The sequence below is a fragment of the Canis lupus genome, chromosome 9, assembly GCF_011100685.1.
Source record: "Canis lupus familiaris isolate Mischka breed German Shepherd chromosome 9, alternate assembly UU_Cfam_GSD_1.0, whole genome shotgun sequence".
Classification (NCBI taxonomy): Eukaryota; Metazoa; Chordata; class Mammalia; order Carnivora; family Canidae; genus Canis; species Canis lupus.
In genome coordinates, this window is record NC_049230.1 from 16,436,359 (window position 1) to 16,463,580 (window position 27,222).

Below are 27,222 nucleotides of genomic sequence, written 5' to 3' on the forward strand. Positions count from 1 at the left end.
AAAAACAAAGCCATGCTAACATTCCTTAGACATTCGTTTTGTTGTTGTTTTAAAATTAGGATATGTTATAAATATAGTTTTTTTTTTAAAGTTGTATTAAACACACAGGACCAACCTCCCTTGAAGGCTCTAGTAGTATTTGAAATGCTAACTATCAACTTGAAGATTTTTCACCAGTTCCAGGTATTCTTTAGGTGTGAATTCTATCCCAATGCCTTCCAGAATATTTTTTACATCTTTGATATTAATTTTTTCTCCTTTAAAAAAGAGAAATGGCAAGTATAGTTGACAATTTTAAGAATTATCTAAGTATTCAAAAAGATGAAACAAAATTGCCCATGTTTACACATCACCATTCCTGGCTTGCTAGATAAAAGACAAAGATATAGCAAGACCTGCTATAGGGGGAAAGGCAGGCAGAGAATTAGAACATATTTCCTTGACCCTAGGGAAAGATGCACTTTCATAACATTGGATAAGAAGGCATAATTCTCAGTAAACTGGGAATTTACATAATTGTCTTATAAATTAGAATGTAAAGGTTAACCTAATATTGCTCTCTGTTTTTCCTAAAATCATTAGATTATTTGGCCAATATCCTAATTTTTACTTCAATTATTATTCTAATGATCTAGATCAAGGATTAGCAAAATCTTTTCTGTAAAGAGCCAGACAGTAAATGTTTTAGAATTTGCAGGATATATTTCCTCTGTTCTAGCTACTAAACTCTGGTATTTTAGCAGAAAGCAGCCATTAATAATACATAAATGAAGAATATGACTGTGTTCCAATAAAACTTTATTTATAAGAGGCAGAGGACTAGATTTGTTGTGTTACCAGTAGTTTTTTTTTTTTTTTTTTTTTTAGTAGTTTGTTTATCCTTTATATAGATTGTCAGTTTTTTCAGTGGTGAAGACCAGAAGCATTATTACTGGTAAGTATTTTAGAGGATATAGGACTTGCTATGGAGAAATGAGAAAATTTTAAAATCCAGATAACCCAAAGACTGACACAATTAGACACAAGACTTGTAACAACACCCTTGTAATAACCATCTAGGTGAGAAATAAAACACAGATAACACTCTGAGGGGCTCTCATACTCCTTTCCAATCCTTATCCACAATCTTTCTCTAGAGTTAATCACTATCATTTTTGGACACTGATTTCTTGCTTTTCTTTATACATTTCTCACAACTATCTTAAGAAAACAAGTTATTGTTTCTTGAAGAACCTGCACATTATTAGGGTTATGGAACACTACACATTATTTATGATAGCATTTTTATAGAGGCAAATGAAGCAAAATGAAAGACTATGTTGTTATTATGTAGGTAATAGAACTATGACTTTTAAATTTTTATTTATTTTTTTAGAACTATGATTTTTTTTTTAAAGAAGAATAGGCAATATAAAATTCAGGATAGTGTTATCTCAAAAGTGGGGAGACATGGTAAAGGGATAGGGAAACAACCATGTGTTGATGCAATGATATTGGAAATATTCTAGTTACTTTGTTGAAGTGGAGTCATGGAAATTAGTACTATGCTTATGGATCTATGTGTTCACTGAAAAGACAAGATGGGAAAATGTCATTAAAGAATTAGAATTTTAATCTTTATGATAACTTTTAACTTGCCTGTAACTGCTGTCACATCACTCACCACTTTTTTCAGAGAAACATTTCCAACAGCTGTAATACAAAATAAAAAATTTGGACAATGACACCAATCAGGAAAAATGTGATATAGGGTCCAATGAAAGTCCATATATTCTATTAAATAATTTGTGTTCACCTTAAATTTATATTTCCTTGTTTGAGTGCTTGATTCTTTATTAATAAGAAGAACAATGGCATTTGGCCCATGTCCCTTGAACACAGGCTCTGACTATGACAAATGTATTATATTTCTAGTTCTTGTTATCTTTTAAGCACAGCCAAAGATGATATCTACAGAAGTCAGTTTATTTTGTTTTGTTTGTTTTTGGTGAACCTTACATCTAACACAGATAAGGAAGGGTCTTCACATCTTCCAGCTATTTGCAATAAGCTTTTCTCAAGTATTTCAACTCCTGAATCTATCTTAAAATGGTGGTGACATGTACTTGTTGGATATTTGAGGAAATAATGATGTTCTACTAGTTCCTATTATGGATATTTTTCTCTCAAGTATTTCAGGCTTTCTTGATTAGACATGCATTAATTTCCCCCACTGCTCCCATGTTTGTTTCTCTCTACCATTCTCTGGCATGATAACAGCTGTGAATACCTTCTCAGCAGTAATCATCGTTGAGTAGGATTAATTGGTAACACCGTTACATCGTTGGTAACACCTTTTATATTGAAAAAATAGGAGAAGAAGAGTGCCTCTTGGCTCAGTTGCATAAGTGTCTGACTCTTGATTTTGGTTCAGGTCATGATCTCAGGGTCATGAGACTGAGTCTCGCATCAGGCTCTGTGCTGGGAATGGAGCCTGCTTGAGATTCTCTTTCACTCTCTCCTTTTGCCCCTCCCCCTGGCTACTCTCTTGTTCTAATTTCAGATGAATACAAATGAAAAAAGACAGGATTTCTTTTTATTGAAGGCCAAGTTCTTCTCCATGACTCTTAAAAATATCTTAAACTCCTCAAATCAATCTAGTTTTAGAAATTCTTTTTTTTTTTTTAAAGATTTTATTTATTTATTCATGAGAGATACACACAGAGAGAGGCAGAGACACAGGCAGAAGGAGAAGCAGGCTCCATGCAGGGATCCCAATGTGGGACTTGATACTGGGTCTCCAGGATCAACCCTGGGCTGCAGGCGGCGCTAAACCACTGTGCCACTGGGGCTGCCCTAGTTTTAGAAATTCTTATATGGATCCCAAGATTCTAAGTTCTCCTCTAAAAGGCAAAATACTTGTTTACAATGCTCACCATCCATAGGTTGATTTTGTACCACACTTTTAAATTCTTTATTTTTGAGCTTGATCCCCATGTTCCCCAGAAGTGTGTTCAGGTTATTGACATCGATCTTTCCTCCTTAGAAAGGGATGGAGATGTAAGAAAAAACCAGTTAAGACACAATATGAAAAATAATTCTTGTGCTGATGAGTTAATTCAATTCTCAATAGGCCTGGCTACTGGTTAGAATGTTAACTGGAATTACCTTATTGGAAAGTGGTTTGGTAGTAACTATTATGGTTCTTTGAAATGTTTATAACTTTTAGCCCACTAATTCCATTTGTGGGAATGCAGAAAAGGCTATGCCAAAGGGGAGAGGGAAATGTTCATTATAATCTTACTTGTAATAAGGAAAGAAAGAAGGAAAGAAGGAAAGAAAGAAAGAAAGAAAGAACCCACAATTTAAATTTCTAATGACAAGGTACTGGAAAGTAAACCATTGTATCTTCAATCTACAGAAAGTTACATAACCATAGCTGGTACAAAAGGTGACTACCACAGGCAAAAAAACTGTTATTTTATAGGATGAAGTTACATCATGCAATCATTTAACATATATGAGTTAAAATCATATGCACAGTGAAAATACACATAAAATGAACAATGTAAATGCACTTGACTCTGACATTCTGTAGTTAGCAAACACATAAATAGAATGAACCTTAGATGGACAACATCAATTTATTATTCCATCATATGGATTCATTTCCCCTATGTCTATCATATTGTAAGTATCTTAAGTCAATGTGATTCTAGTATTAGATGCAGTTTTTTTAATATTATGGCTCTTAGGCAAGTAAACTATGTAATTGCTTAACTATAGCAATAACAATGTATTCCATCACTGGAAGAAAAAGTGACTAGTATGTTGGTATCTCTTATAGAGTCTTCCAATGGAATTTCAGAGCACTTTTGACTCAATGAGATTATTACTATTTTAACTATATAGGATTTCATAATATTAAGAATGGTAATGATTGGATAGCAGGATTATGAGTGATTATTTTATCTTTAATTTAATTTATATTTATTGGTCATGTAACACCTTTTATATTGAAAAAATAGAAGAAGAAGGGTGCCTGAGTGGCTCAGTTGCTTAAGTGTCCGACTCCTTTTTTTTTTTTTTTTTTTTAAGATTTTATATATTTATTCATGCGAGAGGCAGAGACACAGGCAGAGAGTAAAGCAGGCCCCATGCAGGGAGCCTGACGTGGGACTCGATCCCGGGTCGACAGGACCATGCCCTGGGGTGAAGGCGTCGCTAAGCCGCTGAGCCACCCGGGCTGCCCTAAGTGTCCGACTCTTGATTTCGGCTCAGGTCATGATCTCAGGGTCATGAGACTGAGCCTTGCATTGGGCTCTGCATTGGGAATGGAGTCTGCTTAATATTCTCTCTCTCCCTCTCCTTCTGCCCCTCCCCCTGGCTTATTCTCTTGTTCTCGCTCTCTAAAAAAGCTAAAAAAGAAAAGAAAGAAAAATAGAAGAAAACTAACAATTCACAGCTGAGCATTATCATGATTATTTTCAGTACTATGAAGGCTAATAGTCTAATTAGACCTATCCAAAAGTACATAGAAAGATAACTGGGGCAGCCCGGGTGGCTCAGCAGTTTAGTGCCTGCCTTTGGCCCACGGCATGATCCTGGAGACCCGGGATTGAGTCCCACGTCAGGCTCCGTGCATGGAGCCTGCTTCTCCCTCTGCCTGTGTCTCCACTTCTCTCTCTCTCTCTCTCTCTCTCTGTGTCTCTCATAAATAAATAAAATATTAAAAAAAAAAGAAAGATAACTGTGGAGATCTTGAGTACTGATTTTTTTGTCTGACCCTGGAATTAAGCCTACACAGGATCAAAAAAAAAAAAGATGATAAGATTAATAATATATAGAAGGAATGGCAAAGGAATCATGATCTAGTAACTAGGAAAAAATATAAATACAGAGATTAAAAATCTCAATTTTACATACTTTCTCATTGTTTCTTACTCACCTTTGAATGACTTCAAAGCTGATAGCAATCTATTCTGAAAAACTTTCTTATTATCTGTAAGAAAAGGCACAGTTTAGGACAGAGAATGAGTCACAAATAGAATATAATGGTCAGGCTTTCCTTTGTGTGACCAACTTTAGAAATATACCCGCTTTCACCTTCAAATCATGATGAAGCTAAGCAATGAAAAAGTTCTCACTCTGGTATAGAGTGATAGTATGGTGTAGAGGTAAAGAGCCAGAGTTCAAATTCTAGCTCTATTGCTGCCTACTTTTGTGGCCTTAAGTAACAAACTGTGGCCTTTCTGTGCCACAGTTTCTACTATAAAATGGGCATATGGTGTCATCATTGTGAATTGTGAGGACAGAACCTGACACAACATAAGGGCTTAACAAATGTTAGCGGTTATTGTACTAGATCTAGTAATTGATCCAGTAATCAAATTACCAGGTATCTACTCCACCCCGCTTCTGCCCCCACAAATACAAAAACACTAATTCAAAGGGATACATGCATCCCTATGTTTATAGCAGCATTATTTATAATAGTCAAATTACGGAAGCAGTCCAAGTATGTATTGATAGATAAATAGGTAAAGAAGAGGTGGTATATATATATAGCATATTTTATATATATGTGTTTGTGTGTGTGTATATATATATATATATACACACACCATATTTTATATAAATAATGGAATATTATTCAACCATAAAAAAGAATGAAATTTTGCCATTTGCCACAACATGGATGGAGCTAGAGAGTATAAAGCTAAGTTAATGGAATAAGTCACTCACAGAAATATAAATACCATATGATTTCACTCACCTGTGTAATTTAAGAAACAAAACAAAGGAACCAAGGGAAATAAAAGAGGGAGAGAGACAAACTGAGAAACAGACTCTTAACTACAGAGAATAAACTGCTGTAGGTGGGGTAATGGGTGAAATAGGTGATGAGGATTCAGAAGTACACTTGTGGGTGCCTGGGTAGCTTAGTCAGTTAAGTATCTGACTTCAGCTCAGGTAATGATCTTAGAATCTTTGGATCAAGCCCCATGTTGGGCTCCCTACTCAGCAGGGGGTCTGCTTGTCCTTTTCCCTCTGCTCCTCTCTCTGCTCATGCTTTCTCTCTCTCAAATAAATAAATAAAATCTTTAAAAAAGAAGTACATTTATTATGGCACTGGGAGATGTATGGAATTATTGAATGACTATATAGTACACCCGAAACTAACATAACACTGTATGTTAGCTACATTGGAATCAAAATAAAAACTTAATAAAAAAAAGAAATTGAACTTAACAGAGGGAGGAGTTTTTAGGGTTTATCTCTGGGAAGGATAAGGATTAGGAAAAGGGACTCTCCGGGATCCCTGGGTGGTGCAGCAGTTTGGCGCCTGCCTTTGGCCCAGGGCGTGATCCTGGAGACTCGGGATCGAGTCCCACGTCGGGCTCCCGGTGCATGGAGCCTGCTTCTCCCTCTGCCTGTGTCTCTGCCTCTCTCTCTCTCTCTCTGTATCTGTCATAAATAAATAAAATATTAATAAATAAATAAATAAAAGTGATTTTCATTAAAAAAAAAAAAAAGGAAAAGGGACTCTCCAAGGGCAATGTTAGGAAAAGTGACTTGGGGAGAGAACAGGAATTTAAGAGGACTTCTGAAATATTTACTGAGAGACAAGATGTAAATTCTCCTTTCCTCTGCCTTTCAAAATCATCAGTAACATCTTTTCTCAACACTGATTTTGTGGAAAAGGATTCTTTTGACAGTTGAATTCTGTACTTGTATTGGCACAGAGTAATAATAAACTGTTTATATGGAAGCAAGAGCTGAGGATGAGTACAGGTAACATCCGAACATGTGTCACTTTAAAATATAAATATTACAACTAGACCCATAAAACTGAACTCTCCAGAGGTTACAGATGCAGCTTACCATCAACTGGTAGTAATTTTTGTAGTTTAAGACATTCCTTATCATTGACTTCTACTCTCATGTCTCCAGAATGTTCTGCAGATCACTGGCATCAATTTTTTCTCCTTTTAAAATACAGAGTGTTTATAGGTGAGAATTTTAGAAATTAACAACTCAATATTACAGAGGCTCAAGAGGTTTATAAGAACATGTTATTGACCTATATGATGAATATTTTAAAGTATACTTAAGATAGCTTATACTGCATCATTCTCAATTTGGGATTAAAGAGCAAAGGTAAAATCATTCATTTGGGGAAAATAATAGTGAAAGGGAATAAAGGGGAAAGGAGAAAAAATAAGTGGGAAATAACCAGAAAGGGAGACAGAACATGGAAGACTCCTAACTCTGGGAAATGAACTAAGGGTGGTAGAAGGGGAGGAGGGCAGGGGGTGGGGTGACTGGGTGGCGGGCACTGAGGTGGGCACTTGACAGGATGAGCACTGGGTGTTATTCTGTATGTTGGCAAATTGAACACCAATAAAAATAAATTTATTATTAAAAAAACAAAATAAAATCTCATAATTTAGAAAGTAAAAAAAAAAAGCAAAGGTAAAATAGGATGTGGAAATTGTGTGTCATTAGAAGTCAAAGCAAATTTGTTCCTAAATTATTGATATAAGAAAGGAGAAAGGCTCTCTTAATTTGGGGGATAATATGCAGGATAAAACCTAGTTATCAAACAGAATAGAGAACCCAGAAGTGGACCCTGAACTTTATGGTCAACTAATATTCGATAAAGGAGGAAAGACTATCCATTGGAAGAAAGACAGTCTCTTCAATAAATGGTGCTGGGAAAATTGGACATCCACATGCAGAAGAATGAAACTAGACCACTCTCTTTCACCATACACAAAGATAAACTCAAAATGGATGAAAGATCTAAATGTGAGACAAGATTCCTTCAAAATCCTAGAGGAGAACACAGGCAACACCCTTTTGGAACTTGGCCACAGTAACTTCTTGCAAGATACATCCACGAAGGCAAAAGAAACAAAAGCAAAAATGAACTATTGGGACTTCATCAAGATAAGAAGCTTTTGCACAGCAAAGGATACAGTCAACAAAACTCAAAGACAACCTACAGAATGGGAGAAGATATTTGCAAACGACGTATCAGATAAAGGGCTAGTTTCCAAGATCTATAAAGGACTTCTTAAACTCAACAGCAAAGAAACAAACAATCCAATCATGAAATGGGCAGAAGACATGAAGAGAAATCTCAGAGAGGAAGACATAGACATGGCCAACATGCACATGAGAAAATGCTCTGCATCACTTGCTATCAGGGAAATACAAATCAAAACCACAATGAGATACCACCTCACACCAGTGAGAATGGGGAAAATTAACAAGGCAGGAAACAATTGTTGGAGAGAATGCGGAGAAAAGGGAACCCTCTTACACTGTTGGTGGGAATGTGAAATGGTGCAGCCACTCTGGAAAACTGTGTGGAGGTTCCTCAAAGAGTTAAAAATAGACCTGCCCTACGACCCAGCAATTGCACTGTTGGGGATTTACCCCAAAGATTCAGATGCAATGAAACGCCGGGACACCTGCACCCCGATGTTTCTAGCAGCAATGTCCACAATAGCCAAACTGTGGAAGGAGCCTCGGTGTCCATCGAAAGATGAATGGATAAAGAAGATGTGGTTTATGTATACAATGGAATATTACTCAGCCATTAGAAATGACAAATACCCACCATTTGCTTCAATGTGGATGGAACTGGAGGGTATTATGCTGAGTGAAGTAAGTCAATAAGAGAAGGACAAACAGTGTATGTTCTCATTCATTTGGGGAATATAAATAACAGTGAAAGGGAATATAAGGGAAGGGAGAAGAAAAAGACTCCTAACTCTGGGAAACGAACTAGGGGTGGTGGAAGGGGAGGAGGGCAGGGGGTGGGGGTGAATGGGTGACAGGCACTGAGGGGGGCACTTGACGGGATGAGCACTGGGTGTTATTCTGTATGTTGGTAAATTGAACACCAATAAAAAAGTAATTTATTTAAAAAAAAACCTAGTTATCAAATTGGATAATGAGTTGCCAAAAGAAATAATTATGGCAAGGAGATCTTATACTGACTTATGTCTTTGATTTTTCACAAAATCCACATTATCTTGAGCTTTATAAAACTTTACCTTATTTTATTCATGTGTTTACCTAAAATTTAGCTATTTACATGTTGGCAAAGACATATACATATGTGAGAAAAACACCTCTACAGTATATAGGACTTGTTTTCAAAAACAAGTTCTGTGGTTTATTTTTAAAATAGATAATCCAAGGTCAAATGGATTTTATCAGGCAGAAATATTTTATAATAAGTAGGTAAGTTGGCAAAATTAGTATGAATAGACTACTGGGAGAATAACATTTAAAATATAATTTATTATAGAACACTCACCTGTAAAATCTTTCATTTTCAGTGCCACATTTTCCAGATCAACCTTCCCATCAACTGTAAGACAAAGAGCAGTCACAGACCAAAAATGAGACTGTTCCTTCTTTTTTCTCTTCCTATGACAGCTGTCCCTCCACTAGAATGTTGATATCATCTTGAATTTTAGTTCTAGACTATTATGTTACATTTTTCATCATACTTACTGAAATATAAGTTTTTAAATGTCCTTTCCTCCACTTTGGTTCATCCCAGTATTTTCTCTTGTATTATATATATTTTTTTAATTTTGTGTGTAGTCTGTTTTTTTCTCCTGTTACGTATAAATTTCTCTTTGTTCCTGATGTTATTAAATTTTACAAGGATGTTTAGGCATAGGGTGAAAAAAATTTTTTGAAAAAGTTTTGTAATCTGACCTAGCTCTGTGTTCCCTTTCAATATAGGACTACAGGGAAGGATAAGAAGAAATGAAATGATAATATGTGAGTAATTCAGGGAACACATTATATAAAACAAAAACAATAAATTGGGAAGTGGATAAGAAAGATAGTCCTCTTGAGTGAGGATAAAAATCTAATATAAAATTGGATTATGATAAATTAAGGATGCATATTGTAATTTTTTTTTTAATTTTATTTATTTATGATAGTCACACACAGAGAGAGAGGCAGAGACACAGGCAGAGAGAGAAGCAGGCTCCATGCACCGGGAGCCTGATGTGGGATTCGATCCCGGGTCTCTAGGATCGCGCCCTGGGCCAAAGGCAGGCGCTAAACCGCTGCGCCACCCAGGGATCCCACATATTGTAATTTTTACAGTAACCTTTAAAACTTCCAAATTAACAAGAAAAATAAAATATAATCATTCCAAAAGGAAGGCAAGAATGGAAGGAAATAGAATATTGAACATGTGATATAAGTACAGGTATTCAGTAAAAGTAGATTTAAACACAGATATGTCAGTAATTTCATAATTACTACTAATATTGTAAAAATGTAAATGATTTCAGATTGCTAATTGTTTAGGATTTTTGCATTATTTGCTTATGAGAGAGATTAGCCTGTGATCTTCCTTTTTTTGTATTGTTTTCATCAAATTTTGGTATCAAGATTATGATAGTTTCATAAATCAAGCCGGGAAGTGTTCTTTGATTTTGTGTTTTTGAAGAGCTGAGTAATATGGGCATTATTTATTATGTATATACTAGATAAAATTCATCAAGGAAGTTATCTAAGCCTCTAAAACTTAAGAATTAAAAATATCTTAAGTCTAAGGATTCAGAGAGGTTGAATGTAAAAGGATGGATAACTATGGACTATACAAATACTATGCAAAATAGTGTAGGAATATTAATGTCAAACAAAATAAACTTTAAGAAAAAGCATTTCTAAGAAAAAAAGAAAAAGCATTTCAAAGAAAAAGGTTTAATTCAACATGAAGATGTCATAATTCTAAACTTGTATGATCCTAATAATATGGCCTCAAAATACATAAAGAAAAATTTAAAATTACATTGAGAAATAGAAAAATCAAAAATTATAGTTGAAGATTTTGACACATATTTGTCAGTAGTTAATAGAATAAGCAGAGAAAAATCTTTATGACTTTAGGAAATTTGAACAATAAATTTAACAAACTTGATTTAATGGACATATAGACAACCCAATAATTTCAGGATACATATTTCTTCACATAGGGAATATTTAGAAAAAAATGACCATATCCTGTATTATAAAGTCAAATCTCAATAATTTAAAAGCAACGGCAAAAAACAATCCAAAAATATTAAGTTTTATTTACAATAGCACCAAATATAATAAGTCACCTAGGAATAAATCTAACAAAAGAAGCACAAAACTCATACTCCAAACACTACAAAATTTTGTTGATAGTAGTAAGATAAAAAAAATCTCTTAGCAAAATAGGAATAGAAGAGAACTCCTCTAATCTAATAAAAGTTATATATATATATATATAAAACTTATATATATATATAACTTCAGCAAAGTAATACTTAATGGTGAAATATGGAAATACTTCTCTTTGAGGTTAGAAATGAGATAAGGATGCCCATTATCATTGCATTTTGACAATATTATACTAGAAATCCTAACTGATGCAGTAAGGCAAGACAAAGACTAAAAGATATAATTATTGAAAAGAGAAAAAGAAAACTGCCTATTATTTGGAAACATGATTATATATGAGAATATTCAGATAATTATAATTTATAAAAGAGTGAAGACAGGTTGCTGGATATAAGCTCATTACACAAAATCAATAATTTTTTATGTATCAGCAACAAGCTGAAAAAAGAAAATTTTAAGAAATACTATTTACAATAGTATAAAAAATACCTAGGAATAAACCCATTGAATTAAATGTAAAACTTTACATATAAAATTATAAAATAGCCAGTCTAGGGCACTAAGGCACCAGGAAGGTAAAGATGTTGGCATTGCTAATCCAAGCCACTGTTTGGGCTGTGAACAAGAGAAAGCTGACAACCCACCCAGTCTGCCCTCACCCTGACACTCTCAGCAGTAAAGAACTTCTTAAAAAGAAGCTTAAATTTTTACACTTCAAACTGAGGGTTGTAATAGCTTTGTATTATATTCTTATATTCTAGAATATACAAAGACAAAAGTATATTCGGATGGAGAAGTTGTTTAAGATGGAGTCAGAATGTTCATTGAAAAGAAAGAACAGTTAACACTTTAAGGAACAGAATTGGACTAGGTTGAAGACAACTTATCCCAAGTTTGTGTTCAATAACCCAAACATGAAAGAAACTTATGACTGTGGAAAAAGCTTTAATATTTGAAACCTCAGAACTAGTCTGGATGTAAGCTCCAGGAGGTTTGTGGAAGCCTTTAGGCTTACTGAATAAATCATGTGACTGTTATGTGCTGAAGGTTTATAATGTATGGCTGCCTTATGAGGAAAATACAGTGATGCATTTTGAAAATGAAGCCACTGTTAGATTTGAGAAATGATGTTTGTATTCTTTTTAGGGGAGAGAAAATAAGAAATCGCTTTTTGGGGGTTATTTTTCTGTTTTCCCCTCTTTTTAAAAATTCATGTATTATATTAGATTCAGGTGTACAATATAATGATTAAGCCATTCTATACATTTCTCAGAGCTCATCAAGATACTTGTAGTCTTAATCCTTTACCTAGCTCATCCATCTGTCCCACCCATTTTTCTGTTTTTTAAAGGAAAAAAAACACGAAATCTTACACTGCACTTAACTTCCTTGCATCCTTTCTAAACTAATTTCATTAAAGTTGCTTTTTCTGGGCAGTTTGGTTGGCTCAGCGGTTTAGCGCTGCCTTTGGCCCAGGTTGTGATCCTGGAGACCCGGGATTGAGTCCCACGTTGGGCTCCCTGCATGGAGCCTGCTTTTCCCTCTGCCTGTGTCTCTGCCCCTCTCTCTCTCTCTCTCTCTCTTGCTCTGTGTCTCGCATGAATAAATAAATAAAATCTTTAAAAAAAAGTTGCCTTTTCTGGAAGGATTACCAGAAGTTTATTCTTAATAGATGTGCAGTCATTAGATCTCTGTTGAATGGCCTGAAATTGTATCTCCCTTGGTGATATCCTGATCAGAGTGATGGTTTTTATTTTATTTTTTAAAAAAGATTTTATCTATCTATCTATCGTATGAGCTGGGGGAGGGGCAGAGGGACAATCTCTCCAAGATCTGGGTTGAGCGTGGAGCCTAACTTGGGGCTCCAACTCACAATCCTAACATTATGACCTGAGCCAAAACCAAGAGTTGGATGCTCAACCAACAGAGTTATCCAGGTGCTCCCAGAGTGATGGCTTTTAAAATTCAGAGGTAGAAAAAAAAAAATAAATAAAAAATAAAATTCAGAGGTAGGAAGTCCTGTCTGTCAATCATGAAAAAAAAATTTAAAAAATTTTTAAAAAGATTTTATTTATTTATTCACGAGAGACAGAGAGAGAGGCAGAGATACAGGCAGAGGGAGAAGTAGGCTCCATGCAGGGGGCCCAACATGGGACTCGATTCCAGGTCTCCAGGATCAGGTCCTGGGCTAAAGGCAGTGCTAAACCGCTGAGCCACCCGGGCTGCCCACAAAAAAAAATTTTAATCCAAACTTGGCCCAGTCATTTTACATTGTTATAAAAATTTTCATTGATGCCTCATTGACTTCTTTTTTAAGCAGCCATTCGATTAAAGTATCAGGCAAAGATTTTCTTGATTGGTAGTGCAGAATAGTTCTGAGTTATGGTATCAAAAGATAAGAAATACTTGTCTGGGGGAATCCCTGGGTAGCTCAGCAGTTCAATGCCTGCCTTTGGCACAGAGCGTGATCCTGGAGTCCCAGGATCCAGTCCTGCATCAGGCTCCCTGCATGGAGTCTGCTTCTCCCTCTGTGTCTCTGCACCCGCCCCCCGCCCCCCCCCCCCCGTGTGTCTCTCATGAGTAAATAAATAAAATCTTAAAAAAAGAGAAATACTTGTCTTTTATTTATTTTTATTTTTATTTTTTTAAGTTTTTTTTTAAATTTTTTATTTATGATAGTCACAGATAGAGAGAGAGAGAGAGGCAGAGACACAGGCAGAGGGAGAAGCAGGCTCCATGCACCGGGAGCCCGATGTGGGATTCGATCCCGGGTCTCCAGGATCGCGCCCTGGGCCAAAGGCAGGCGCCAAACCACTGCGCCACCCAGGGATCCCCAATACTTGTCTTTTAATACATTTCTTTTGCCACTGTAAAGTCTGCTCAAAGATGGGATCTCAATCTGACTTAGATTCTTTTAGTTGACAAGTTGCTCTGTATTATGAATTATCAAGTACTTCTTTTTGGTTGTTCCTTATGTTATACTGATTGTACTACTAGACTGGGTTATTTGTTTTTCACATGCTATCTTCCTTCCATTCTGTCTTCTTTCTTATTTCCCTTTTGCTATTTTTCTTTGCTATGTTAATGCTAGGAGAGTTGCCATGTCCTTTCTTTTTATATTGCATTGGCTTCAGCAGTTCTGTTCAGATCTTCATTTTAGTTTCAGAGTTTAATGTAACCTTTAGTTGCTCTTTCTGTAGCATCCAAGGCCACTTTGCTTTCCTCAGTGAAATGCAGTTGAGGAAAACTGTTCTACTCACTTCTACCGTAATCTGAGGGTGTGGTGAGGTATTACGTGTTATACTTGAGCCCTGCTCTCATACGAGAGGTCTGGTCAAATGTCCCAACAGGGTTCATTGCTCTAATTAAGTAGAATGAACCCTGGTAAAGACATTTAACCAAACCATAGATCTGTGCATGGGATGGTATTCTTGAGCTTCACATCAGACCTCCAATTCCGCCTGTGGTCCTGAAGTGTTTACTTTCACTAAATAGTGATTCCTGTTATTCATTTCTCCCATTTTATTGTTTTTTCCCCAGCAGTGGTTTCTATTCCTTCCTAGGAGGGAGGGAGGGAGGGAGTCAGGAGGAGGAGGAGGAGAGAGAAATTTATCCAATTTGCTTCACTCCAGATCTGGGCATTTTAGTAAGAAATCTCTGGATTTCACCATTTTAGTTTCTGAGGGAGGAGAAAGGCTAAGAGAAGGCTAGTTCTGCTGTACTACTCTAAAATCTTTTATTTCTTTGTTGTCCTCATTAAACATTATGGCATTAGATAGGCCTCCTTTTATTATTTGATTGGTGCTGAATTTCCTTTGCTGATTTTTACTTTTTTGTTCTCGTTCACTTTGTTAGGTATTGGAGGAAAGAAAAACTAGGCAGATTTTGGTTTCTTTATCATCTTAAACTGAAGCCCTCTGGATCAGTAAGCATTACTGTTAAATAGTAACTGCTATAAACAGTTCCTTAAAGATTTGAAAGAACTTACTCTTAAAACCTTCTGGGCCTGTTACCTTTTGTTAGAGTGCTGAGCGGTGCTGGAAAAGTGATAGATGTAATTATTTGATACTTTTTTCAACTATCATTATTGGTCTGTCTATATTTTTCACTTCTTATTTGATCAATATTGGTAATTTATTTCTTTTGTTCTGGAAAAGTGTTCACTTTACTAATATATTTAACATCTTAATCTCATGTTATATGTGGTTTCTTACTGTCATAGCAGTATTATGTTCGATATCCACAGTTATCTCTCTTTTAAAATTCTTAGTATGTTTCTCTCTATCCCTTTCCAGGCATACAGCCAAGGCATACCTACTGGAAATAACCATCAGTCTATTTAATCATTCTTCATTGTAGACTGTTCTCTTACTTACTTTTTAATATTCCTTTTAAATGTTTCACATTCTACTTTCCTTTTCTTCTTCATGCTTTGACCTAAGAATGGCTTGGCAGAACTCTAATTTTCATTATTCATAGAATACTCTGTTAATGAAGAGCCAGGATGTGCTTTCATTTGAGACCTGAATTCAGATACATGCTTTAAAAATGTTCTGTTGAAAGATGCCTAGGTGGCTCAGTTGGTTAAGCGTCTGCCTTTGGCTCAGGTCATGATCCCAGGGTCCTGGGATGGAGCCAGAGGCAGTGGGGAGTATGCTTCTCTCTCTCCTTCTGCTCCTCCCTCTGTCCATGCCCTTTCACTTTCTCTCTCTCAAATAAATAAATACAATCTTAAAAAAAAAGTCCTGTTGATACTAAATAAACACTATCCCTGGTCTCTTGATATTCTCAAACCTAGGCTGTCCTAAAGAGAATACATTTTTTTAAAAAAATTTATGATAGTCACACAGAGAGAGAGAGAGAGAGAGAGGCAGAGACACAGGCAGAGGGAGAAGCAGGCTCCATGCACCAGGAGCCTGACGCGGGATTCCATCCTGGGTGTCCAGGATCGCGCCCTGGGACAAAGGCAGGAGCCAAACCGCTGCGCTACCCAGGGATCCCAAGAGAATACATTTTTATGTACAATACTCACCATCAATTGGTAGGTCTTGTGAAAAATCTTCAAGTTCTTTAGGTGAGAGCTTAATCCCCGTATTTTTCAGAAATGTGTTCAGGTTATTCATATTAACCTTTCCTCCTTAGGAGAGACAACATAGCATAAAAAACCAAGATGTGAAAAATTCCTCATTAATTCATACATATTATGGTTATCACTTTACTCATAAAGACATTTTTTTAAATCTAGAATTATCATAAAACATTAAGGTCCAGTAAGACCTTAGGCATACAAGGAGGGTCAATATTAAAAACATATATAGAGTTTCATCCTCTGACTGTATCTTTTGTTATATCAACACAGTGAAAGTGTTATATACATACATATATATGTATGTATGTTATATATATGTATATGTATGTATGTTATATATGTATATGTATACACATATGTATATATATGTATGCATGTTATATATACATATAAATACCATATCCATAAATATTTGGAAATACATATGTGAACTTTTTAATGTAATAAAAATAAACTAGTGTATATGAAAAATAAGAGAATATCTCACATTTATCTGCTTTCTCATACTTCTCACTCACTTTTAAGAGTCTTCACACCATCTAGCAACCTTTTTTAATACACTTTTCCTTCAGCTGTAAGAAAAGGCATAATTCAGGTCAGAGAAAAATAATAAGGGACTTTCACCTAAACAATAAATATTCTACAATTTTCCTCTAATTCCATAAATTTCAAAAAGATAGACTTTTAATGATTTTTCTGAAATTTACCTAATTTGTTCTCAAATAATCACAAAATTTGCTTGGAGAAATATTTTAATGAGGCAAATTTATTCACTCTTGCATAAAAGGCAAGGATTATGGCTTAAAACTTATAAAACATATATCTCTTTTGATTTACTTTTATCTCTAATTTCTTTTCTTACAGTCTTTATTCCATTTTTACATCTTTCCACTTACTCTTAGGAATATTTATGGAACTAAGGACAACAATACACATATGTTATTGGGAGGATTAAGTGAAATAGCTATTGCCTACCATAATAAAAACTAAATAACTGAATAACTAAATAACCCAAATTTTCTTTGGCAAAAATCAAATAATTCTAAAAGTCTTCAAAAATGATTAAACAAAACAACCTGGTAACAATCTGGTATCATTTTAGAAGAAAATCCTACAGCATTCTAAAGCTCCTTGAAATATACATATATATTTTAAATCCTTACCATCAAGTGGTAGAGTTTTTACTAAATTAAAGTATTCCTTCTCTGTGACCTCAACTTTCCTGTCTTTCAGAGGATCACATACATCACTGACATCTACCTGCTCTCCTAGAAAAGATAGAAATGGTGACAAAGGAGAATCTAAGAACACAAAATTAATGAGTTATTAAATCAAATGCTGTTAACTAGCAATATTTTCACTCATGTGCCATTAAAATAATTTCATGGGTAGTTAACAATTATGTATTCTAAAAACATTAAAATTTATTATCACCTTGAGTGATTATATAAAATGTAAGAAATGAGACAAATAATAATTTGGGTCTTTCCTTCACAAAATAGAAAAGTAGTTTTCCTGATACTTTCGAATTATAATTACGTTAGGAGCAGGATGTTAGGCACATAAATATAGACATATACATAGATTACATGCTTATATGAATTAAATAATTAACACACTATATATAAAAATGCACATAGTTAATGTTTGTTAGAAAGTATGTTTCAAAAACAGGGCCTCAGGCTTCCATAATAATTTTTTGTTTTGTACTATTTTTATGGTAAATAATCTTTTGATTATTGTAGTTTTATACTTTGTAACTTTAGAAAGGCAAAATAATTTTGGTTTAATTAAGTCTTTTGGTTTAAATCAGTGGAAACTGAATCTCTGAAAGTTTACTTTCTAGAATCTAGAAACTAGATCTAGTTCTAGATCTAGAACTTTCTAGAATCTAGAAATCCTAAACTTTAATCCATAAATTAGATATGTTGCATATTTTAAATGTATATGTCTAGAATGGATTTCTTTTTATTTATTATGCTTAGGAGTTACTTGGCTTCTTCAAATTGGCACTTTTATCTATTCTGGAAAGTTCTCTTCAAATATTGCCTCTGTCTTGTTTCTCTTTCTCTTTTCTTCCTATAGTTTCAATTATATATATATATATATATATATATATATATATCCTATCCTCTGTGTCTTTTATATTTTTATATATATATTTTTTAATTTTTTAAAAAATTTATTTATGATAGTCACACACACACACACACACAGAGAGAGAGAGGCAGAGACATAGGCAGAGGGAGAAGCAGGCTCCATGCACCGGGAGCCTGACATGGGATTCGATCCCGGGTCTCCAGGATTGCACCCTGGGCCAAAGGCAGGCGCCAAACCGCTGCGCCACCCAGGGATCTCTATTTTTATATTTTTATAAAATATAACTAGTAATAAAAGTTTACGTTTATATTTCCTATTTCTTTATCTTTCTGTGCTATATACCTTGTAATTTCTTAAGTTCCTTAGTTCTTTCTTCAGCTGTTTATAAATTACTGTTAAATCCTTCAAATGTTTTAAATTTTTAGTATTTTCATTGCTCAAAAGTCTATTTGGTTCTTTATCAAATCTGCTTGCTCTTTCCTCAAATGTATTCAAGCCTCTCCTTAAATTATTAAATTATATTAAGCATGCTTATTTAATAATTTTTGGTCTGATAATTCCAAAATCTAAAACCTTTGCTGATCTGATTCTGCTGTTGTTCATGAGGGGTGTCTCACTCAAGTTGCCTCATTTCCTTCTATATTTAATAATTTTAAACTATGAATTGCTCTTTATGTGAAATTTTTTAAAAAAGATTTTGTTTATACACACACACACACACACACACACACACACACAGAGGCAGAGACACAGGCAGAGGGAGAAGCAGGCTCCATGCAAGAAGCCCGATGTGGGACTGGATCCTGGGTCTCCAGGATCACACCCCTGGCTGCAGGCAGCGCTAAACCGCTGCGCCACCGGGGCTGCCCTGAAATTTTGATTTAAGAAGAAGAACAGTATCCTTTAAAGAGTCAGATTGATTCATTCTAGATTATCAGTGCATGAAGTTAGGCTATGCTTCAGGAGTGTTAACAGAGTACATCAATAGTGTATGTTAAAGACCCATTACTTATTATAGCTTCTCTTAATTCAGTGGCCTTGACTTTATTCTTGCTTCAGAGCAACTGCAGTTTCTAAAGTTAGTTAAAATATCTTCAGTCTCATATTAAGATCATATTTAAATCTTATGGTACTCTGCAATAATAATCTCTATTGCTGACTGAAATGATCCAATATTTTTTGGCTAGTTGGTTACTAATTATGGAATACTGCTACTTTCTCCCCACATTACTATCCATTGGTATAATACTCTCAATCCAGTGACTCTATTACCTTTACTCCATGAAGAAGTTTTCTACTTCTATTATTTTAATTTCTGTAATAGTATTTCTGTCCTAAACAGATCTTTTGGGTATTTTAACACCATTCTGACTTAATATTATTTGTTGATGAAAAGGAACCATAGTAGGCTAAAGATGCAATAAAGTTTAGTTTCTTTTGAAAGATCCAAGTCCTTAGCAGATACAAGATTGATTCAAGTGACTGAACATTGGCCCTTTCTAGAGATTTTAAATTGGTAAACTAAATTATAGGCAATATACTTTTATAGTAATTATTACTTGATACTTTGATACTGCTCAAGGAAATTGTTATCTTAAAGGTAGAAGCTCACAGTAAACAGATTATATAAAGACTAGAGAAAGTGCTTTAGCAGATCTTACTAAATAAATTACAGAAAAGGGTTAACAAAACAGGCCTGAGGCTGCTATATTTAGAAGAGCCTGCTTGCGATGTTGGTACTTGGCTGGCATCTGGGAACTTGGATTTTAGAATGTTCCCTCCAATACAAACTGAAAAGGCTAGTTCATTGTGTCTAGACTTGTGTAAACAATGTGATTTATGGTGAATACTTATTTGTTTTTCTTCTGGGATTCTGGTATATTTGTAATTGATAGGCAGAGTGTGTCTATGCGAGTAGCCCCAAATGAAAAACCTTGGGCACTGAGTCTCCAGTGGGCTTCCCTGGGCACACATGGACAACATTGTGGCCCTTATATTCATCTCTCTTCCCTATTCCACTCTCCTAAACTCCTGGCAACCACGGATCTTTCCATGTCTTTCCATAGATTGATAGCTCATTTCTTTTTTATCATTGAATAATATTTCATTATATGGATGTACCACAGTTTGTTTATCCATTTTTGTATTCAAGGACATCTTATTTGCTTGCAAATTTTGGCAATTATAAATAAAACTGCTATAAATATTTGTGAGCAGGTTTTTGTGTACATGTTTTCAGGTCATGTAGGTAAATACCTAATTTGTGATTATTGGATCTTATGGTACTATTAAATTTAGCTTTGTAAGAAACTGGCAAACTGTCTTCCAAAGTAACTATACCATTTTGCCCTCCCACTAGCCATGAATAAGAGTTCCTCTTACTGGCCATTCTAATAGGTGTGTAGCATTCCTGCATTATTTTAAGTTGCAATTCCCTAATGACATATGATGTCTAGTTTTACTAGAGACAATCACTTTGCTAGAGTTAGGACAATCCTAACTCTATAACTCAGCCTTTTACTAGTAAACCAATTTAAAGAATTACTGTAGGGTTAATGGAAAATTTATGTGTATGAATTGTGGATGACTTTCCAACAGTACTAATGGATCTCGTCTTCTTAGTCCAAGGGGATAGAAACTTTTCTGGGGAAATAAATAACGTCTGGTGGAAGAGATTCCTAAGTATAATGTATTCTATTCACAGTAATAAATACATTTGTGGCTGACTTAGCATATAATACAGTTCATGCCCTATTATTTAGTACAATAAGCCAGTTAAAATTCCCTAGATAAATGACAGAATTGTCTTGAATTTTCTTTTCACCAACTAGGGGGATTTGTACCATATACATAATGCATATTATACTTGGATTTACACTATAGATTTAATTATCTAAGAAAGGAACAGACAACTTGGGTATGTAAGATAGACTCAAGGCATTATTAGGACTAGTTTTTCAGGCCTGAGGAAATATTGGACTACAATTCTAGAGTACCTTCAGCTAGTTTTGTTTGTCTGAGAGCTGTTTGAGGTCTGTTTTTCAGGGATTAAATGCTTCTATGTAGTCACTGTACAAATAATTAAACAAGTAATTCAAAGACAAAACCAAGATGAAATTATCCTGACATTCGGGAAAATCAACAATAGTGAAAGTCTGGACAGTTCCTCATATCTCTCCTATGGCTTCGGTTAAGTGAAGATCATAAGGTAGAGTTAGGAATAAAAACATTCCCATATTATTAAGAAAAAGCTGTTGCCATGACTATAATAGAACATTATCAAATGAATATAAATTATGAAAAACAAGATGTGTTTGTACAGTACCATCTTCTATTGCTAGAGGAACAACAAGGACTTAAGGTCACCTGCTGTATTATGCAGAGTGAATATCAGACTTAAAAATATAACATTGGGGATCCCTGGGTGGCGCAGCGGTTTAGCGCCTGTCTTTGGCCCAGGGCATGATCCTGGAGACCCGGGATCGAATCCCACGTCGGACTCCCGGTGCATGGAGCCTGCTTCTCCCTCTGCCTATGTCTCTGCCTCTCTCTCTCTCTCTCTCTGTGTGACTATCATAAATAAATAAAAATTAAAAAAAATATATAACATTGTCCCTTATTTATAATAAAAGGCCTATCTTCACAATATTAGAGGAAAATACTACATATAATAATATAAGGCTAATATAATTGCCTAAGAAATTATATTGTTGATGACCTATACAAATAATTATGTTTACACATAGTATCTAATTTATAATCTGAATTTTAAAATTTCTTGTCATATGCTAAGACCTGGTACCTTTGTTGCAAAAGCATAGATTATAAAAAAAATAGGTTATCAGAGCAGGTAGAAATGTTTAATTAATGTTAGTTAATGAAAATGTTTAATTAGTGAAGGATTAAAATGGTGAAATTAACAAGGAAATTAAGGGACGGTAGAAAATATTATAACAGTATAAAGAATTAAGTAATTTTTCACTTACCTAGAACAGTACTCAATTCTTCCATCAGTGTATTTAGTTTGACCTTCCCTTCATCTGTAAGTCAAGACAAAATTTAGACACTGGTAATCCAAACTCAGGAAAAAAGCAGAAAGCACAAAACATGTAAATTATGAAGTAGAGACTAGATGAAAACTATTCACTATATCTTGTCCTTTTTAAATTTATAATTCTTGAATTTTAATAGATAGCTCCATTATCTGCAAGGGGCACTAAAATTCTTTGAACCATAAAGTCTACCTTAGGAAAAATGTTCTCTCAAGTCTTTTGGTTTCATTCTATTCCTAACTCCATATTTCTCTAGGAATGGCTGATAACACATGATTGGTATACATTTAAAACCATTGTTCATGGTATTGTTTTTTTTATCATTGGAGAAAGACAAAGCAGCCCAGGAAAAGGAGCAATGAAGAGCACAGTGTGTGGTAAACTAAAGCTTTTAAATTGTGCTTGAGGGAAAAAGGCCACGTAGGGAGTGGAAAAATGAGTTGAAAGAGATTGGTTGGAGCTAACAGTTTAGACTCTGACATCAGACTGCTTGGATTTGGGAATAGAGCAGTGAAAAAAAAAAAGATAAAAATCCTAGCTCCACAAAATTTACATTAATTTGTTTTCTTTATGGCTGTATTCCTAAGACCAAAACAGAGACTGCTAAGTGTTAGGTGTTCAATAGGTATTTTACATGAATGAATAAATGAATTTAACCGGGAAGATAGTTTACTTTTTATGTTGAATTTGGATTTCCAGTGGGAAATGTATGTCAGCAGAGGTTTGTTGATATAGGAGATCTCTTAATTGACCTCCATTTATCCACCCTGATGGCCTGAACTATATTCTTCATTCCTACTGTAAAACATACATACTGATAATGATGGCATGCTAAACTTTGCATTAGTAATCTACACTTTTAGCAAGTCAGCGCATTTGTGTTATGGGTTGAGTTGTTGAGTTTGGTTTCCAGGCTTTTTTATAAAGAGTTGTACTTATTATTAAATTGATGATAACATTATATAAACTGATGAACTATAAATAGAAAAGGGAGTTATTATCATAAAAACAGACTAGAATGTTTTAGAAAGTTTACATAAGGGCAAATTGCTAAAAAAAGTTCTGCTGAATTTGGTGTGGATAAATAACTGTAAGAAGATTGGGAGAAGAATTAAAATCTAGATGGGTTCTGATGGAAATTTCTGCTCAACTTAAAGAAAAAGCACTTTGTTACACTTAAACTTAAAGTGGGAGTGTAGATGATAAACAGGTATTTTTGTGCAAGAAATCTCTATAAAGAGTATGGCGACACTAAGTTAAAATGTCCCTTTTTTTTTTTCAAGGAAATAAAACATGTAAGGTACATATACATCATTTTTATTATTCCTTACTCTGACTGGATTTTAGAGTATCTGATCAAATACTTGCCCCCATCATGCTACATAAAAAGACCTCATTGCCCTAAACTGAAATGCATGAAATAAGTATAGGTTTGAGATAAGAGATTTGAAATACTAAACATATATGGTTAAGTGGAATCAGCCAGGAAGAGAGTGGAAAGAACAATAGACTGAAAATAAACTGTTATATTACTATTATCTAAGCCAGTGATTGTCAAAAATTTTTATTGTTAGCTGCATTAAAAATTCTAAACACATACGTACATACACACAATTGATTATGAAGGTTTATGAAACAATATCTAGCTTTACTATTTCATTAAAAAAATACTCACTTAACCCACTGGTTTGAAGGGACAAAGAGAAGCCTATAAGAAAATGAGCCTTATGAACAAGACAACATTGTCTTGTCTTGTTCTCACCACTGTTATTTATCATAGCACTAGAAGTCTAAGCCGGAGCAAAAGGCAAGAAAAAAAAAGGCATGCAAATAAGAAAGGAAGAAGAATATTGTCTTTGTTTGCAGATGATATGATCTTATATATAGAAAATCATAAAGACTCCACCAAAAACCTTTCAGAACTAATCAATGAATTCAGTAAAGTTGCAGGATACAAAACCAGCATACAGAAATCAGTTGCATTTCTATACACTTTTTATCTGAAAAAGATATAAAGAAAGCAATACCATTCACAATAGCATGAAAAACAACAAAATACTTGGAAATAAATTTAAATAAGGAAGTGAAAGATCTATACAATGAAAACTACAAAACCATGATGAAAGAAATTGAAAAAGACACAAATGGAAATACAGCTCACATTCATGGGCCAGAAAAACTAATATTGTTAAAATGTCCATAACTATCAAAAGTCATCTATAGATTCCTATAGAATTCTATTGATTCCTATAAAATTCCAACAGTATTTATTCACAGGCATAGAAAAATATCCTTAAATTAAATGGAACCACAAAAGACCCCGAATAGCCAAAGTAATACTGACATAGAACAAAGCTGGAAGTATTACCCTTCTTGATTTCAAATGATACTACAGAGTGATTATTGAAAGATATGAATTTAGTGCCATTGTGTTACCTGTAGAGTTGATGTTTCTGGTGATGTTATCAGGTCCTTTTTAGTCTTTGTTGCTTTTGTTTTTTTCCCACCACCCAAAGAGAGTACCCCTTAACATTTCTTGCAGGGCTGGTTTAGTGGTCCTGAACTCCTTTAGTTTTTGTCTGTCTGGGAAACTCATTCTCTCCTTCTGTTCTGAATGACAGCTTTGCTGGATAAAGAATTCTTGGCTGCATATTTTCCCCCTTCAGCATGTTGAACATTTCCTTTCCCTCATTTCTGGCCTGCCAGGTTTCAGTGGACAGATTTTCTGCAAACCTGTTCTGTCTTCCCTTGTAGGTTAAAGACTTCTTTTCCCTTGCTGCTTTTAGGAGTCTTTCCTTGACTTCATATTTTGTGAATTTTACTATGATACGCTTTGGTGTATCATGGTTGGCTTTTGTTGAATTTAATGGGAGTTCTTCCACTTCTTGGATTTTGATATCTGTTGTCCTTCCCCAGAATAGGAAAGTTTTCAGTGATAATTTGTTCAAATAAACCGTCTGCCCCTTTTTCTCTCTCTTCATCTTCTGGGACTCCTATGATATGAAGGTTATTACATTTTAATAAGTCCCTGAGTTCCCTAAGTCTACCTTTATGGTCCATTACCTTTCTTTTCCTCTTCTCTTCAGCTTCATTCCTACCCTCCCATAATTTTATCTTCTGTATCATTGATTTGCTCCTCTACTTCGTCTATCCTTATTTTTATGGCCTCCATTTGGAATTGCATCTTGGTTATAGCATTTTAAATTTCAACCTGACTAGAGTTTAGTTATTTTGTCTCTGCAGTAATGGATTCTCTAGTATCTTCTATGCTTTTTTCAAGTCCAGCTGATATCCTTATAATCATTGTTTTAAATTCCAGTTCAGACATCTTACTTGTATCTGTATTGATTAAATTCCTGGTTGTACTACCTTCTGTTCTTTTTTTTGGGGAGGGGGTGTGAATTTCTCCATCTCATCATTCTGTCCAGAAAAGAAAATAAGAAAGAAAAAGACAAAACAAAAAACCCACAACAGCAACAACAAAACTAGATCCTGGGTGTGTTTTGGTCTGCTTGTTAAAAGAATATTCCAGAAGGTGGTCACTTTTCTGCTTGTAGACTTGCAGTTTTCATTCTCTGAGACTTATGATTGATTTCTTGGGTGTTCAGAGTGACTTGATAATTATCTAGCTATATTCCAGGGATAAGACATGCTTAGAGTCCCCCTATTCTGCCACCATCTTAACTCCCCCTCAAACTATACTACAAAGCTAATCAAACAATTTGGCACAGCATAAAAATAGATACTTGGACCAACAGAACATAATCAAGAGTCCAGAAATAAAACCTCATGTATACAGTCAACTATCAACAAGGCAGCCAAGAATACTCAATAAGGAAGGACAGTCTCTTTAAATAAATGGTGTTGGGAAAGCAGGATAACCACAGGCAAAAAATGAAATTGTACCACTATCCTTATACCACTCAAAAACATGAATTTGAAATGGATTAAAGACTTAAATGTAGGACACAAAACAATAAAACTTCCAGAAGAAAATAGAGGGAAAAAGCTCCTTGACATGAATCTTGGCCATTATGTTTTTAGTTATGACAACAAAAGCACAAGCAACAAAGAAAAAATTTAAAAATGGGACTGCATCAAACTAAAAGGCTTCTGCACATAAACATAAACAATCAACAAAATGAAAAGGCAACTTACAGAATGGTAGAAAATATTTGCAAACCATATATCTGATAAGGGATTAATATTCAAAATATATAAGGAATGCATATACTCAATAGCAAAATCCCCCCAAATCCAATTAAAATATGGGCAGAGGAACTGAATAGCCATATTTATAAAGAACATACACAAGTGGCCAACAGGTACATGAAAAGGTGTTCAGTATCACTCATCATTGGGAAATGTAAATTAAAACCACAATGAGATATCACCTCACACTTGTTAGAATGGATATCATCAAAAAGATAGGCGATAGCAAGTGCTGGTGGGGATATGAAGAGGAAACTCTTGGTCATTCTTGGTGGGACTATAAAATGGTGCAGTCACTGTGGAAAACAGTATATCAGTTCCTTAAGAAATTAAAAATAGAACTATCATATGAGCCATTAATCCCACAGCATAGCATGTAATTCAAAATCCCACTTGGAAATAGGATTTCAAAAAGATATCTGCACTCCTATGTTTATTGCAACATTAATCACATTAGCCAAGATATATGTCTGTCAGTGGATGAATGTATAAAGAAGATGTGGTGCATTATGTACAATAAAAAATTACTCAGCCATGAGAAAGAAGGAAATCTTGCCATTTGTGACACCATGGATAAACTTTGAGGGCATTATG

The 27,222-nt window shown here is 34.6% G+C and overlaps 1 protein-coding gene and 1 pseudogene across 2 annotated transcripts in view; one reads left to right on the top strand and one right to left on the bottom strand.

Annotated features, from left to right (window-relative positions):
• LOC106559243 overlaps positions 1-5,844 on the bottom strand; it is a 52,792-nt gene extending 46,948 nt beyond the window's left edge. The window contains exons 1-3 of one of the 2 annotated variants that reach the window (XR_005364320.1): positions 4,928-5,844; positions 2,916-3,020; positions 1,639-1,692 (exon numbers count right to left, since the gene is read on the bottom strand). The gene's annotated coding sequence lies outside the window, so the exon portion shown is untranslated. The remainder of the gene's footprint in view (positions 1-1,638; positions 1,693-2,915; positions 3,021-4,927) is intronic. The other variant, XM_038546985.1, reaches the window with a different exon arrangement.
• Positions 5,845-11,756: 5,912 nt separating this feature from the next.
• LOC100688130 lies at positions 11,757-12,131 on the top strand (annotated as a pseudogene).
• The last annotated feature ends 15,091 nt before the right edge of the window (positions 12,132-27,222 follow it).